Raw genomic sequence first — 16,535 nt, 5'->3', positions numbered from 1 at the left:
AAAGCTGCTAGCATAGCAAAATATATTAAAAGATGTTTCCCTGTCTTGAAGGGGCTCACAGTCTAAAATAGATACAAGAAAGAGACACAATAGAAAAAATGCAATGCCGGGGCTAGGGGCAGTTGCTCTCTCCCTACTAGATTTAAGACTGTCACCACTTCAAAGGTGCCTCTTAGCCCAAGCCTACCTATCTCCCTCCATCTGATGCAGGCACACCATTGGTGCACATGTTGCATCCTAAGGTGGGGGGCAGTTGCAGAGGCCTCTTCAGGATAAGGGAACTTTTGTTCCCTTGCCTTGGGTAAGTCTCTGCTTTCTCCAGGAGGTCTCCTCTGTCCTATGCCAGCTATTTTGCTGGTGCAGAACCAAGTAGTGTAACAATGACAGAAAGGGAGAGGATCCGGCCATACGCGAGTACCACTGATTCTACCCCTCCATCCTCCATTTGGCCTTCTTCACCACCCCTTCCACACTCAGAAACTCCCGTTTCTCTCCCTCTCTCATTCCCCCCACCTGCCCCAACTGCCACTCACCTCATGCCAGTTAATAGAATCTTCTCTGCCAGTTCCCCAATTAGTAGCTGTTTTCCTATAGGTGTTGTCTTCTTCACGCTGGGTGGTGCTACTATACCTTTTTAAAGAGCCTGGATGAAGCCTGGGAGAGGGCAAGAAAGGCAACACAGAGGGCAAATGACATGTGCAGCACAAATGTTACACAGAGGCCATACCATGCTGGGTTGCCTCAACCTCACCCTTATTTTCTCCAGGAGGTCTGTGGCTGGAGATCCTCCCCAGCCCCCATCTCACTTCAGTTGACCACTACACAACAGGGCATCTTGTCTTGTGTAACTCCAGTCAAGTGCTGTCAACCTGGGCAGCATCTGCCCCAATGTGTTTGCAGTGGGTGCTGGATTGGAGGAAGCAGATTTGCAAGAGCTTGTCCAAACTAGCAGTGCAAGCCTGTGCATGTCTACTCAGAATAAACCCAATAGGACAAACTCCCAGGAAACTGTGTATAGGATTGCTGCCTAGGAAGCCTTTCAGTGTGATACTATGAATGCTTACCCAGAAGTAGACTCCTACTGACTTCAACTACCAGCTAATTGTGCAAAGAAATACAGCTAGACAGAACATTTTTTTTTTTTTTGCATATTTGGTGGGAAGTCCTATAGCATGTACTCTGCACAACCAACAGCAGGAGAGACATCTTTTCCCCTTCTCCAACCTAATGCCCTTGGTCTCCGTTTCAGCAGCTTAGGCAAATCAAGTTAATTCTTTGATGGAGTTTGAGGAAAAGAAGTCTTGCCTGCTTGCCCACACCCACTGGTGTGTAGGGTATGTAAATAACTGTCCAGTCCCACAACATTATATCATGCAGCTGTGCCAACAGAGGGAGGGCAATCATACAGCCTGCAGGAGGTAAGTATAAATATTTACTTGCCTTTGGCAGGCTGTCCAGTTACCTATGAATATTCTTGGGCCCATGCCAGCCATTTTGCTGGTGTAAGTCTGAGGACAGAAAAGGGACAGGGGGGGTTCAAAAAGTGGAGGTAGGATCAGGCACAAGTCACTGCCACTGAGATCCACCCCTCTCTCTCCCATTTGTACTTCATGCCTCTACCACCAATTTAGCAGTACCAATGGAGGTTCTACAGCCACTGCTGCACAGGTCACACCACTGCCCATTGGCAGCAGTGGCCCAGCAGAGTGTGACAGCCGCCCAACTTTCACATCACCAGAAAGCGCCCTGTGCTGCCAGAACACAAGGCCCCTACATGACTTGGATGAAACAACATTGAACACAGTGCTGCTTACTACAGATACTCATCTATAAGGCGAGAAATTTACGCCAATAAATCAAGTGTAAATCATCTCTTTGCCTTATTTGTGGATCACTCGGGGGTCAGGGCTGTTCAGGCACATATTGCAGCCAGGAGAAGCCAGAGGAGGGCAAGAGGATAATGCAGAGATAATTACAGGGCTATTAGTCTCAGGGCAACAAGGCTGCAAACTGCAGCCAAAGTTAACCTTTTCACTCCTCCTGAGAAAAAAGTAAGCCAGGGTGCAACACTTCCATTTAACTCAAGTAAGCCTTGTTCTCTTTGGCAGGATCACACCCGACCCTTCTGCACCTTCCTTCCATTTTGCAAATGTTTAACAGAGGTCTGGTTTTTAAAACACCAGTATGTAATCCTCCTTTTCATCTGAAACAAAGCCCGAGGCTACAATTCAGTACACCATTACTTAAGAATGACTCCCACGGAAAGCAATGGGTCCACTTCTGAGTAAATCAGATTCAACGCTATGTAGCTGTGCTTGCTCAGGCTTATTCCTTGTAGCTTCTCTCCACTGTGAATTGAATTGCACACTCCCAGTTATGTGTTATAAGTTGTATGTTATATGTTGAGCCTCTGGCTTAACGTATCAGATACCTTAAAGAAGAATTTGATTAATGGTTCTACTAGCATGTTGTTTACAATGCTCTTATTCTGATAGTGTTTACAAAAAGGTTGTAAAGGCCAGAATTTAAAAAGTTAATGAATAAAAATGTATCTTAGGATCTTTTACTATGTTTTTAATAAATTAGAGAATGTACAATTCTTAGATATTGTATTGGAATCATGGAGGATCTGGCGAGGAGATAGGATATGGTGTCAGCAGTGGCTTTTTGCTCTGGGGAATACAGGGTTAAGGCCTGGGCTTTTAGTAGAGGGTGTGCTGCACAGCTACAGCCACTAGAGACAATGAGGTATCTAAGGATATAAGAAGCACCTGATGAAGGAAGAGTTTGTGGGTTGTAATCAAGCAGAGTGGAGGAGGGAGAGGAGACTTGCTGGCAAAAGTGACTGATTGTTTTTCTTACTAAACTGACCTATTGGCTTGTTGACTTGTGGATTGACTTGCAGCTCTACTTATTGGACTGACTTTCTAACAAACTTAACTCATGGACTGGCAGTTTGCTTTAACTAGCATCCTGACTGGTGGATGACCCATGAACTGGCACCCTGACTGATGGACTGGAGGATGAACCATGAACTGGTGCATGGACTAATCAACAGAGACTGCTGAGTGGTGGAGAGCTGAGGTGGTGCTGTTGTACCTGAAAGGACTGCTGCTTGAAGGTGCTACCCTGCAGACTTACATGCCAGCCAGCCAGCCACTAGTCTCCTTCTGACTGGTGCTGGGGTACTGTGGTAGTTCTTGTAGTCTGCTAGATCTAGCTGTGGTTAAGCTGGGGGAACTAATTAGTTTAAAGTGGCCATCAGTTCTTCAGGCAAATCTTGGAACAGGAGCTTAGCAGAACAGATAACAATAAGTGGTAGGTTATTTTTCAGGATCTGGCTTTGGGTAAAATCAGACAAAATTATAGTCAGTCACCCCCCCTTAGTTTAACCCGCTTATTTACCCAAGCGTTACAGAAAACTTCATGATTTTTGACTCAAAATCTGCCCTCAACATATCTGTGAAACTGACTTATACTTGAGTATCTATGGTTCTTCTACGTGCAGAAGTGCTTGTTTTTAACAGAACTGGATCAGAGAATGGGCAAGTGACATCATGACTAACTAGAAGTGATGATTCACAAAGAGCACTGGCAAAAGTATACCTGGAATGTCATCCAGGTATATTGGGGTGGACACTTGATTAGCTATCTGACAATAAATTTAGTAGTATAAGTCTGACCCCCACATAACTTAGGGTGATTACTTGCTTCAGAAAGCCCACCAGGACTCATGCATTAAACATAATGCGTAGTTTGTCAATCAGAATCTGAGGTTTAGATCATAAAGCAACACTTATCCCATCAGTGTTGAGAAAGCAACACGTTAATCACATTATAGAGAATTATAGGACCATACATTTCTGCTCTGAATGGCTGATGCCAATGGCCATATGACTGCATGATGGATGTTACATACATTGAATAAAGACAGTTACATGCTCCTGCTTCTGAAATATAGCATATAACTCTGCTATCCTTTGCATGCCAAATCAGATACATAATGGACATTGTCAGTAAGATGAGACTGTTACAAATTACAACATGGGTTAGTGATCCTCCATGTGCATGCAAATAAAACGCATTAGCACATGAAGTGACAACATTTGAAACATTAGTGACAATACCATTATTCCAGAGATCTGGCAGATGGTAACAAGAGGAGGCCTCTTCCTGGGCTTCTTTCCCAGATGGAGGAGGGGGTCATTTGAACAGAAGGAAAAATTGCTATTATAAGGCCATTGGGTATCATAGGAAACATCAAAGCACAGGGCTGTGGAATCGGTCAGTAATAACGGTTTTCCAGTTATATCACGCTTTTGAGCCACAAGAAGGAATTTTCCAGGAACTACTATCTTTAAACACCTGCACAATATTAAGGATAAATGAACGTCCTGCTCCCAACAATTCTCTAAGACATTCTGGTAAATTTTTATACTGAATACTCTCCAGGTGTTTTCTGCCTTTAACATTCTCTGAATCTTTGCTGACTCTGCAAGGTACCATGTGATACAGAACAACTGATATTTTGCAGCATATGTTAGTAAGAGTAATAACCACCTCCCTTAGTTATTGTACAATGCGTTCCATGGCATTTAGTATTTTGCCCACATAGATAGCTGATACACAGTGGTAAATCACAGTAGTATTCAAGCTTTCTGCCTGCAGGGGATACTTTCCACGCCGTCTGCACAGGAACCACCATGTGTCTGCTATAAAATCCTGGCACATTGCTGAAGAATCTTGAACACATCTAGCGTTCGTGTCAATGCTATGTTGAAGAGGTGCTGCTATAGGCTTCCTTGAGACTCCCTACCCACCATCTTATGGTGCACTGAGCACATCTTGTCTCTAATATTTAAGGTTCAGGGTCAACATGAGCCTTCTGGTGGGCATATACCTTTGGCCAGTGCATAATCTCACCAACTTTTTTCACCACTCCTGACAAGACTGCATAATCAGTGCACACAAAGCAGCAGTGTAACTCCCCATCATCCACTGTGCTTTGTTGTATGTGTGTGCAACAACACAGTCAACATTCCCCTATGACAGCATTTACTGAGGAAAATCAATAGTGGCAGGTATTCATTTGCTTAGCTCATTGGAGAACACCTTATAAGTGAACCTCGTATTCCCCAGGCAGTCTGAAAGCCACAGTACTTTGATAGAACCTGATGGTTGACAGACAATGATATTAGATATTAGGTGGTACAGAAAGTTGACGTGTAGTGGATGTTTTAATCTTATCATGCAGGGGTCTCCGAACCCCGGCCTGGGGGCCAGATGCGGCCCGCAGCGAGCCTCTATCTGGCCCGTGGTCAGCCTCTTGTCTCCTGAAAGCCTCTGGCCCACTTGACTGAACATGACCAGAGCTGATTGCTTCTGGAGGGTGTTCTGAGGGCCAGAGAGGCTGAGTGAATGAGCCCACTCATTCATTTATTCATTCATCTAAGTTCCATCTCTAATTTATTTATTTAAATTTTATATTTAAAATTTTCTGGCCCTCCACAGCACGCCAGATATTTCATGTGGCCCTCTGACCAAAAGGTTTGAGACCCCTGTTATAACGCAAAGTTAAGGCGTCATTATCGGGATATGCCAATTTTTTTATCCTAGAAAGCAATTTTTCCCCAAGACATCTGAAACCAATTGGCATTGGGGCAAGGTAGGTTTCTCTAGGTAGGGTATTCCACATAGTTAGCACTATGATAGACAATAACCAGCAAAGGCAAGAGTTATCAAAAATATATGGTTTTATAAGAAAACTATTGGTAAATGCCCAGCAGTGCCCTATATGGTCTAGAATGTCATGTTATCAACCTGTACATATGACAGGTACTACCCACCTGTCTTCTAGCAGCATGTTTGTATGGGACAGCACAAACATCCTCCCTCAGCTGCTTCAGGAAAGAAATATTATTGTGCCATCCAAATGTTCAGAACATTGACTGCACTGCAAATGACTCAGTGTGTGTTTTGTCCCACTTAGTTGTCCCCGAAGGCACAAGAGATGGGGACATAAATGTGGTAATATATCATTTCAAGAGCACTTTTATCAGAAAGCGAGTGTGCCACAATTTATGAAGGGCTTCCCATGAAAGCTGAAGTTGTTTACAGGCAGGTGGGTCATAATCCGGCACTAGTTATTTATCATAAGTCCCACCAAAGTCAACAAGGTTTGCTCATGTATAATTGATGGCAAGATTTCATTCAATCTTTAGTTCAGCTCACAGTTGCCTATTCCTGATGGTGAAGGCAGAGGTCCAGAATTAGAAGCTGATCGTGAGACAATATAAGTTATTCTCAGCTAGACCTGTGGTGCTAGGTGCCTAAAGTCTGTTCCCTTATCTGGGGTAAGCCACTGCGGCACAGAGGCATCTACTCAAACCTACACCAGTGAAATCACTGGTGCAAGTCTGCATGGACCCAGGCTACAGGATCAGTTCTAGGATGGGGGGGTCTGGATTCAGCAGTCACCCCAAACAAGCTCCCTTCCCTGACCCATTCCACCCACCTTCCTGCCCAATATAAGATTACACCCTAAGGGCACAATCCCTTGCACCAGCCCAGGAGGGTCGCAAATGTGCTGTAAAGCATGTTTGTGCCTCCTCAAGAGTCGGCTGGGCTGGCGCAGCGACTCACGCCAGCCCGCAGAGACTGAATCTAGCCTCTGCGCCAACTCTGATGGGGAGGGTTGCGTCGGCCAAGTTCAGCCAATGCAAGGGTCTGGAGTGGGCGGGGAGGAGACAGGAGGGAGGCATTCTGGGGCGGGGAGAAGGTGGGCAGAGGGCAGTTCTGGGAGTGGGTGGGTGGGCAGGGAGCATGAGGCAGGGCTGGGACCTGGCGGTTATGCCAGATGCCAACCACATTCCCCGAGCAGTGCAGAGTGATTGCAAGCTGCTCCATTCTCCTTGGACTTATGCCACCTCCTGAGGTAGCACAAGTTTGAGAAGATCCATTGGAGCTGTGGTGGCTTTCCTGGGGGTAAGGGGAAGAGTTTCCTCTTACCTCTGGCTGAGCCACTTTGGACCCCTATCTTGTGCTGGAATACAGCACAGGCCTCCTGGCCTCAAATCACAGTTTTCTGCTAAGCAAATCACATACACGGATGTATAAGATATGATGGAAAATAACCTGATGATGAAAATGTACTTGATCTACCCATTTTTAATTGCTGTACATTACTAAAGAAAAGCTCTTGGCCTCAGTAGAAGTACAGTACAATAGAGCTAGACATTCCTACATGAAGGGGTGTGTGAGTGTTATTCTGTATGCCTGTTGTATTCCAATAAGTGCTTGGGGGTTGCTGAAAAGGATAAAATTATAATGTGTACCAGGGGTGTCCAAACTTTTTAGCAGGAAGGCCACATCGTCTCTCTGTCAGTGTGTCGGGGGCCAGGAAAAATACATTTAAAATTTGAATAAATTTACATAAATGAATATATTTCATTTCTATATGGAACATATGAATGAATGAAGGTTTTACGATAGCTCAAGACCTGTAAAAGGACTTGCGCAAAGCGAGACTGGCCTTTCTTTTGCTGCTGCTGCTGCTTCACAGACATGAAACAGCAAGCAGTGGAGGGCGTCCTCAGCCCACAGGAAGCATGAGAGGTCTAGCAGTTGGCTTTTGCACTGAGTGCAGTCGTATCAGATCAGCATGGGCTCCAGCAAGTCTCTGGTGGGCCACAGGGGAGATTGGGGCTCCCTGCGGGCTGGATTGGGGTCCCTGAGGGCCACAAATGGCCTCCAGACCAGGGTTTGGGCACCCTTGCTGTATTCAAACAGGGCCCAATATCTCCTGATGCCTGAGGGAGCATGCCAAGTGCTGCCTCCCTTACCAGGTGATGTGCTGGCCTCTGCTCCTCCCAAGTTTCAATGTTCTAGCTCATCACTTTCCTCCCCTCTACATTTCCTCTTCCTCTCTGTCCCCCTCCTCGTTTTCCAATCCAGGGAGCGGAAGGAGAAGGAGCAGCAGTAGAGGTCACCTCCCATTAATCTGCTGCCTGACGTGACCACAGCAGTTGACCTGCTGCGTGGGCCAGCTCTGTATACAACCTATTAAATGGGAAAAGGTTTTAGCAGATATTGGGGACACAATGAGGGAGGGAGGGCTTCATATATTACTGACCTCACACGGTAACCCCTAACAACTATTTCGGCATGAGGCATTCTGCATTGGGAGTTGTAATATATTTCAGTGCCCTTGCTCAAAGGGTTGGTTCTTTCATGCCCCCTGTTACCAGTGGCATCTCTTTACTTTTCGGGTCACCTTGGGCTTGGAGTAGGGTTTGTTACCAGCTATGTGTTCCCCTTCTGCCAGAAAACCCCCTTGAGGAAATGGTAGAGTGGGATCTCCCTGCTCTCCCATTGTGAGCCCCACATCCGTACAGTCCCTGGTTTGCTTTCTCCTGCTTATGAACGTAGGAAGCTGCCACCCTGAGTCAGGCCCTTGGCCCACTTAGCTTAGTGTTGCCAGACACTTCCTGGCAGATACTCTACAAGATTCTTCCCTAGCCTTGTTTGGAGATCTTGAGGATTGAACTGGGAACCTTCAGCCCCTACTTGAAACCTGTTTCCATCACATTGGCACAGCTGTTTGTGAGGTGATGCAGGTGTCTGCGGATTCTACTACTTCAAACTGCAGGTGAGGGATGTATGTGTGTAAGAAAAACCAAATGTTTCTCCATATAGTTATTTTAGTTATTTGATTTTTTCCCCTCTAAACTGCTTTGTGAACTTTTTTAAAGTGGTATATAAATATTGATGAAGATGATGACCATCATCATCATCCCCGACCATCTGCACCAGATCAATTGTGTGAAGTGCCCCCCCCCCACACACCATCAGTAAGGGTCACCATTTAGAAAGGAGAGAATTTCAAATCCCATGTGCTCATTCTCTATTATCACCTTTATCTCAATGATCCCTATTCTTCCTCCATGCCATAGCATGCAGCCATGCCAAAAAGCATACACTCAGACTTTCATGGTCAGATTCATTTAGTAGGTTTTAGCTTTCAGCTTAGGTCCTGTGGGATCTTAAGGTTTTGGAAAAAGAATTTTCTTTTCATTTTATCTTTGATAATGCCCTTTGCAGGTGAGGGTATAATGTCAGGGAGATCAATATTGTATGGAATGTGGTCTGGAACCTTGGAAGCTTGTAATCACAACAACAATAATAATAATAACTTTATTTTTTACCTTGCCTTTCTCCCCAAAGGGACTCAAGGCGGCTTACAACAGATTAAAACAGATTAAAAACATAATTTAAAACAAATAAAAACATATTAACACATATCATAAAAACAGCAGTCAGATAAAAAAAAAATCAGGTAAAAAGAGCATAGAGCAGCAGCAAATCATAAAAGAATCAGGCCTGTAAAAAATATTAAAAGATGTTTAAAAGATGTTAAAAAGGCTGAGAACTCAGAAGGTTTGTTTAAACAGAAGGGCCTTCAGGCCTCGCCGAAAAGTCTCAAGAGAGGGAGCCATTCTTAGGTCAAGGGGAAGGGAGTTTCATAGCGTTGGTGCCACTACTGAGAAGGCCCTATTTCTTGCCGCTGCCCCACATACCTCCCTAGGTGGCGGCACTTGCAAAAAGGCCTTCTCTGATGATCTAAGAGGATGAGCCGGATTATACGGGAGTAGGCGATCTCTAAGATACCCTGGCCCAGAGCAGTATAGGGCTTTAAAGGTCAAAACCAGCACCTTGAATTGGGCCCGGAAACGAATGGGCAGCCAATGTAGCCCCCGGAGAAGCGGGCTGACAGAGTCAAACCGCCTACATCCAGTAACCACACGGGCCGCCGCATTCTGCACTAGTTGTGCCAAATGTGCCAAAAAGGTTCATGCAGCATGCTGTTACTGATGGCAGGCGGGGCAACCTGAAGGCAAAAGAAAGATAAGTAAAACACATTTTTACTTACCTGCGCATAAGCCTGCAGGCCACCTATGTGTCTCCTTGGACATGTGCCAGCCATTTTGGTGGTGTATGTCTGAGGAGAGAAAAGGGACAGAAGAACAGGGGACAAGATCTGGCATGCTCTACTGTCGCCAGATCCATCCTCTCCCTCTCCTGATATGCCCCTAGTTCCTCCCCCAACACACCCTGTTACTCCCCTCCCTGCCCACAAATTGCCCCCCATGCTGGCTTACCTGCACCAGAGCAGGTTGCTGGCTGCAGGAGCAGGCCACTAACAGACTCTGTGCATTGCCAGCAACCAATTTACAGCAGAGGGACACTGTCGTGGTGCCATAAATTGAATGTTAGAATTGGACCATATCTGTCACACCTCACTGGTTCTACCCTCTGCATCTGAGCATGAAATATGCTTTTCATTTTTCCTCTTTCCTAAATGCATACACAAAGGCTTGTGGTTCTAGGCTGCTACCATGGACCTGAGCATTTTGCTCACAAATGTGTTTCTGGGGTACTTAAATTCTGCCCCAGAATATTCAGCTAGGAAGGTCTCTCATGTTTAAAATGGTGGTTGGATCCTTTTCCAGGTTGATAATGAATTGGCCAGACAGTCTAACTCTGCTAAAAGGACAGGTTTTTGTCTGTCTTGGACCAGTGACACAAACTGATTATATTACTGCTTTAATAATACATCTGTTGTCTGTCTGAAGTGATACTAAATTAGAAGATTTAGCATGTCAGCCAAAATTTTGTAAGACCTTTTCTGTCATCTGTTAGGAGGGGGAGAAAAAAATACAGACTCCATTCCAACCAACTGTAATTTTGCCATAAATTCCCTTCAATGTATGGATCCTGCTGGAGGTGCTCTTGAAGGACTTCCTGCTACAGGCAGAGGGCTGGATAGTTGACTTTGTGGTAGGGTTTCTCAAACTGGGGTGTCATGATGCTTCAGCCTGAGGGCCCTGAACTCTTTCCCCTTAAGGGGCAGGGGCAGGGGAAGGCAGCGATGTGATCCCTAGGATTGTGTCGCTAAGGGGGCTGCAGGGACTTACCAGCCCCTACTGCAGCCTCCTGGCGGTGTGGGGAACCCTGCACGACCGTCTGCAGAGCTCCCCAGAAAGTGAAAGCGGAGTGATCGTGCTCTACTTCTGGTTTTGCAGAGATGGGGCACGATTGCTCCGCTTTCACTTTCTGAAAGTCCATCCCTATGGACAGTTGCGCAGGGCTCCCGCACCCCCAGGAGGCTGCAGTAGGGGCTGGTAAGTACATGTCAGCCCCTGCAGCCCCCTTAGCAACAAGATCCTGGGAATCGCGCTGCTGCCTTCCCCCTCCCCCGCTGCCTTCCCTGTTATATGCACTTATATGCACTAGCTTCATGATGGGAGTGTTGAGGAGGAAGTGTTGCAGATGTAAACCACAAGAAGCTTGTATGAAGCTTGAAACAATGGAGATTGCAGCTCTTTTTCCTAACTGAGATTGTAGCTAGACTGTCTGGCTAAAAAAAAAATACACAAGCTACAAGTTTTAGACTGTGATCCTATGCATACTTGTATTCAGTTGGCAGTAAGACCCACTGAACGCATGTAAACATGTAACGGATTGTGCCGCATGTTGATCAGATTCAGGCTTGCCATTCCTTTGAGAAACAGACTCTAGAAACAGACTCTAGATACTAAAAAGTATCAAGATTTGATACTTAAAAGAAAACTAAAAAGATCCATTGACTTAATATGACGGCTACTGGGCATCTGTGTGCCTGTAGCACACAGATGTGCTAATTCCATTTTTATACTTTTCATTACAAATCAACAGCAAATTGCAATGCAGATATAAGATGACTCAAGGCTGATATTTACTGCAAGCCAACTTTCGTAACAACTGCATAGAACCTTTGCTTTGATTTCTGTCTGCGCCTGGAGTACAGTGTTATTTGGCACCAAATTATGTCCATGGCAGAATGAGACCATGCCGTGGCAAGAAAGGTGTATTTCTGCAATCAGCTGGCTTTGCTCTTGTTGTTTCTTCGCTTTATTATTAGAAGATTTATGATGGAATTTTCACAACATGGAATTAGGAGAGTGATGCTGCTGCTGGACTGGTTGAGGTGGAGTTGACTCGGGCTTATTCACCAGTGACAGCCACTGAAGAGTTAAGGCCAAGAATCATGTTTGCTATCTTTTTCCAGAAATCTAGTTCTAATGCTTTTGAGATTAATTAGTACTCTCAAGAAGAATAAAGTAGAGAAATGTGGTTGCTTTGCTAAGCTTTATTGTAGCGCACTAAATCAGCACACTGAAATAATTTAACTTTGTATTATAATGGAAATTGGAAATGAACTAAAATGTTTCCCCTTCCAATTTGGCCGTCCTGTTTACTGTCACCCATAGCATGCAGGCGGCTCAGGGAACAAGCAAAAGAGAGAGGGCCAGCAGTGACAGTGAACAACTTCACCCTTGTACCAAGTTATAGCGCTTAAAACATAGGGGCGGAATAATCAGTGTCAATCAGTACTGAACCCAAATTGGCATTTTTTAAACCATCAATGAAATTAGACAAAAATGTTAGCCAAAAGGAGCCAATGGATCCCCCTTGCCAAAGCAACCAAGCCAACAGCCCACTCTTATACTTCCCAGCAGCCAGGGTTGCAGTGGTGCCAAAATGGCAACCGTTGCATCCTGTGGGGCAGAGAAGCAGTACCAGGTCTCCTCGGGGTACCCCCTGTAGCTAGGTAGTCCCAATGGGTCTCCTCATATCTGCGGCTGCTATCAAGCAGGCACAAAATCTAGGAGACCAGTTTTAGGTTTCCAAGGCCGTAAGGGGGGCCTGCCACCATCTCCACCCCCTCCCACCCCACCTTCCCCTGCTCTCCCCCCACACCAGAACTCCTCCTCCCACTCCAGCTTACCACTCTGCCACCCGGCATGTGCCTGGAGCTCTGGCCTCTGCCTGGCACTGGTTCAGCGTGGGCTCATGCTGAGCCAGCACTGGCCTGGAGGTGAGTGTTGCAGGGGTGCTTTAAGGCATGTTTGAAATACTCAGTGCTGTTGGAGGGTTGGTGCTGGCCCAATAGGAACAGGCCCCCAAATTCCTTGCATTGTGTTGCACATCCCAATATGCATCCTACTGAACATAATACAGTGTACAGCAGGAACAGTGTACAGCAGGAACATTCTGAATTTCAATGGGATGCACATTTGGATGCATATTCCACTGTGGGAGCTGGCCAGACAAAATGCACAGATGCATTCATTCTCTCTCTCTTGCTCTCTGTCCCCCACCCCACTTTGAAAATAATTTGCAGTCTCTTGCCAAGAGATATGAAGTAAGCCCTCCCCTTTTTCATAGGTCATGCAACCATTCACCTAAGTCCCCCCCTTTCTAAACTGCAGATGAAGGGAAAGATAGCCATGATCAAGTATGGAAAATGCATGAAAGTCTGATAAGGTTCTTCATGAATATTCTTTGTTCTTCCAGAATTGGCAATCCTCCCAGGTAAGAGCAACCCTCTCAAATGAGCAACTCTCTCAAATGGGAAGCACTAGCACTGATAGAGAATGGCAATCGGTTATGAGTTAATACCAACTCTGTGTGTGGGGTAAGGCTTGGAAAGATTTGTCAAAAGAAAGCAAAATTTGAGAAGTCCTGTAAATCAATGAATTTTCCACATCCTTAAACTGAAATCCTAAACAGATTTACTAGGCAACATATCCTACTTAACTCAGTGGAGCTCACTTCTGTGTAAACATACTTAGTATTGTGTTGCCTGCTTAACAGTACAATCCCATCCATTTCTACTCGGGAGCATGTCTCATTATATTTAATGGGACTTACTCCCAGTTAAGTGTGTAGTGTTTAATGAGATTAAGGCCACAATCCTATCCGTACTTATCTGGGAGTATGTCCCGTTGACTATAATGGGACATATTTCTGAGTAGACATGCATTGAATTGGGCTCTTACTCCCATGGAAAAGTATTTAATGGGACTTAATCACAGGTAAGATTGCTGCCTAAGAGCTGAAACGTGTTACATTCAACATGTATTTTTTTTCCAAATGTAAAGTACACCAGTGAGGTTGGGGGTGTCAGGATCATGGTGCTAGGAATACGGTATTTAACCCTTTCCTATTGCAACATAGTCCCAATGAAAATTCCCGTTTTGGAGCTACTATTAAACCCAGGAGTGAAGTTTTTATGGGCACCTGGATATTTTTGTCAGGAACACAGCAAGAGGGGAAAAGGTCTAATAACCTTTTCCCATATGCTGCAGTCCCAGTCCTCATTACCTCTACACATACTGCCCCCTGTACTGTGTAAGTAGATCTTGCGATGGGTGTGTGCCCTCAACCAATGTCCAACCCAACCAACCCTGATGCCAGCCCTGAACAAACCTGTTAAGTGCAATGGCACTCAAGAACAATGTCATATTCTGTGTGGATAATTTCCACATTTGAAAACAGGGTAGTTTCTTTTCAGGAATGCTTGTGAGGCCTGAGGTGGGGGAGTTATCTCTGAGAAGGTTTATTAAGAATAGATAGAATGTTCCCCCTTTCAGTACAGGCAAACAAACCCTTCTTTTTGTTTCCCAACTGCCAATTGCTCTCTTGAGGAGAGTCTTTACAAAACTGACAGGGTGGCACTGCTGTGTCTCCATCCCTCAGTCCCTCCGTGGGGAGGGGGGATACATTCAAAGGACAAGCTGTTGTATCACAGTCTACACTTACAGACCAGAACACTTGCACTGATGATGCATAGAAACTATTTCTTCACACTGCCAGTAGCATATTTAAATTCACTTAACAGTCCAAGCACATGAGCTTGTAGTTGAAAAAGGTTTACTGCTGAAGGTTATGCTGTGTTTTTCAACAAACCATAAATCTGCTGCCTGTTAAGCCTTCTGGACAATCAAACTGGAGGCAAATGTGGTGGGCATTGTCTACTGGCAAAGGAAGGTAAACTGTTGTGTGTTTTTTTTTAAAGTGAAACACATTAACTGAATATGGTGTGTGTGATTCACTGAGGGTGCAATCCTAACGCCTTATGTCAGTGCTTTCCAGCTTTCCAGCACTGACATAAGGGCAATGCAGCTCCAAGGTAAGGGAACAAACATTCCCTTACTTTGAGGAGGCCTCTGTGAGTGACACCCAACTGCAGGATGCAGGACACATCCCGTTGCACCACTATGCCAGTGCTGGAAAGCGCTGACACATAAGGGGTTAGGATTGCGCCCTAATGCAAGTAGTGCAAAAGAGAAAATTTTTACTGCGGTTCCTGTGTCTCTACAATGACTCTGACAAATATATCCCTTTCCCCCCCCCCCCCACACACACACACAAATATATACATAACATCATCATCAATGACTTTCAACTTTTGGACACAGAGTAAAACACTGCATTGTAATTTTCTGAATATTGTGGGAGAACATCAGATAAGTTTGACAATGAAAGGAATGTTTGATGCTTTTAACCGATATTCTGAGATTGAACTTGGTAGAGGCAAACCTTTTGCTTATTCTGGCAAAATAATCAAGGTGATCTTGCATTTGCCTCCAAAACTGTTCCTACCAAAATCTGCAGAAACTGGTGATTTTTTCTTCTTCTTCTGGGTAAAGTGCTGATCTGTTTTTTAGATAAAAGTTCACTTCCCAACCCACTTAAACTAATACATTTTAACCGATGTACAATCTGATCCTCAACACATTGAAGCTATGCTTTTGTAGCAGCACACCCTTTTGGATAATATAACATATATTTTCAAACTCTTACCCTAAGGGAACATTTTCCACATTGATTTCTTTGCCACAGAACCTCTGCACATTGCCATCTTTTGGACATGTCCTGCATGCACACTCAGGTCATACAAGACACGGCCAGACTTGCCATTAACTGACCTGACTCAAAAGTGCTGTCAAGAATGGCTCCAATGTGCTTCATAAGCTGCATATGCCAATAAAGATCAGCCATAAAGGGCAAGGTGTCTTTTGGTAAGGCTTGTTTGCCTTTATTGATCTTCTCACTCAAAAACTCGCAATAAGTTTCCAGGACCCAGTTTGGAAACAAACTGGATTAAGGTGTTATTCCGAATGGATTTCATTTATTTGTTTATACTGCTTTTCTAAAACCCAAAAGTTTACTAGGGAAAAAATATAGTTAATTCCTTACATTTAAGAATCTGGGGCATTTGGTGGGCTGCTGTGAGATACAGGAAGCTGGACTAGATGGACCTATGGCCTGATCCAGTCGGGCTGTTCTTATGTTCTAACGTACTTGTGAATTCAAGCTGTAAGGAATCATGAACTCCTGAGTTGATATAGACTGGACGTCAGGGTTGGGAACTCAAGTCAGTGACTCAGAACCGAGTAGCAAAAATGCACATTTTTCAGTGAGTCGTTGACTCATGAATCGCGCGCAAGGAAGACTCTGAAAAACACTTGAGTCAGGGGCTCCCTGACTCAGCACTCATCCCCACACATGCAGACTCAAGTCTGCCTATGTCTGGTTGTGCTTGCTTACTGTTTTCATGGTGCTTCCCTCTGCGGAGCTGTGGCAGGCTTTTAAAGGGAGGGTAACTCTACTCAAGTCCTATTGAGTTGTGAAAGGGCATCTTGGCAACT

The sequence above is a fragment of the Tiliqua scincoides genome, chromosome 2 (assembly GCF_035046505.1).
Source record: "Tiliqua scincoides isolate rTilSci1 chromosome 2, rTilSci1.hap2, whole genome shotgun sequence".
Lineage (NCBI taxonomy): Eukaryota > Metazoa > Chordata > Lepidosauria > Squamata > Scincidae > Tiliqua > Tiliqua scincoides.
Note: the sequence above shows the minus strand (reverse complement) of the source record.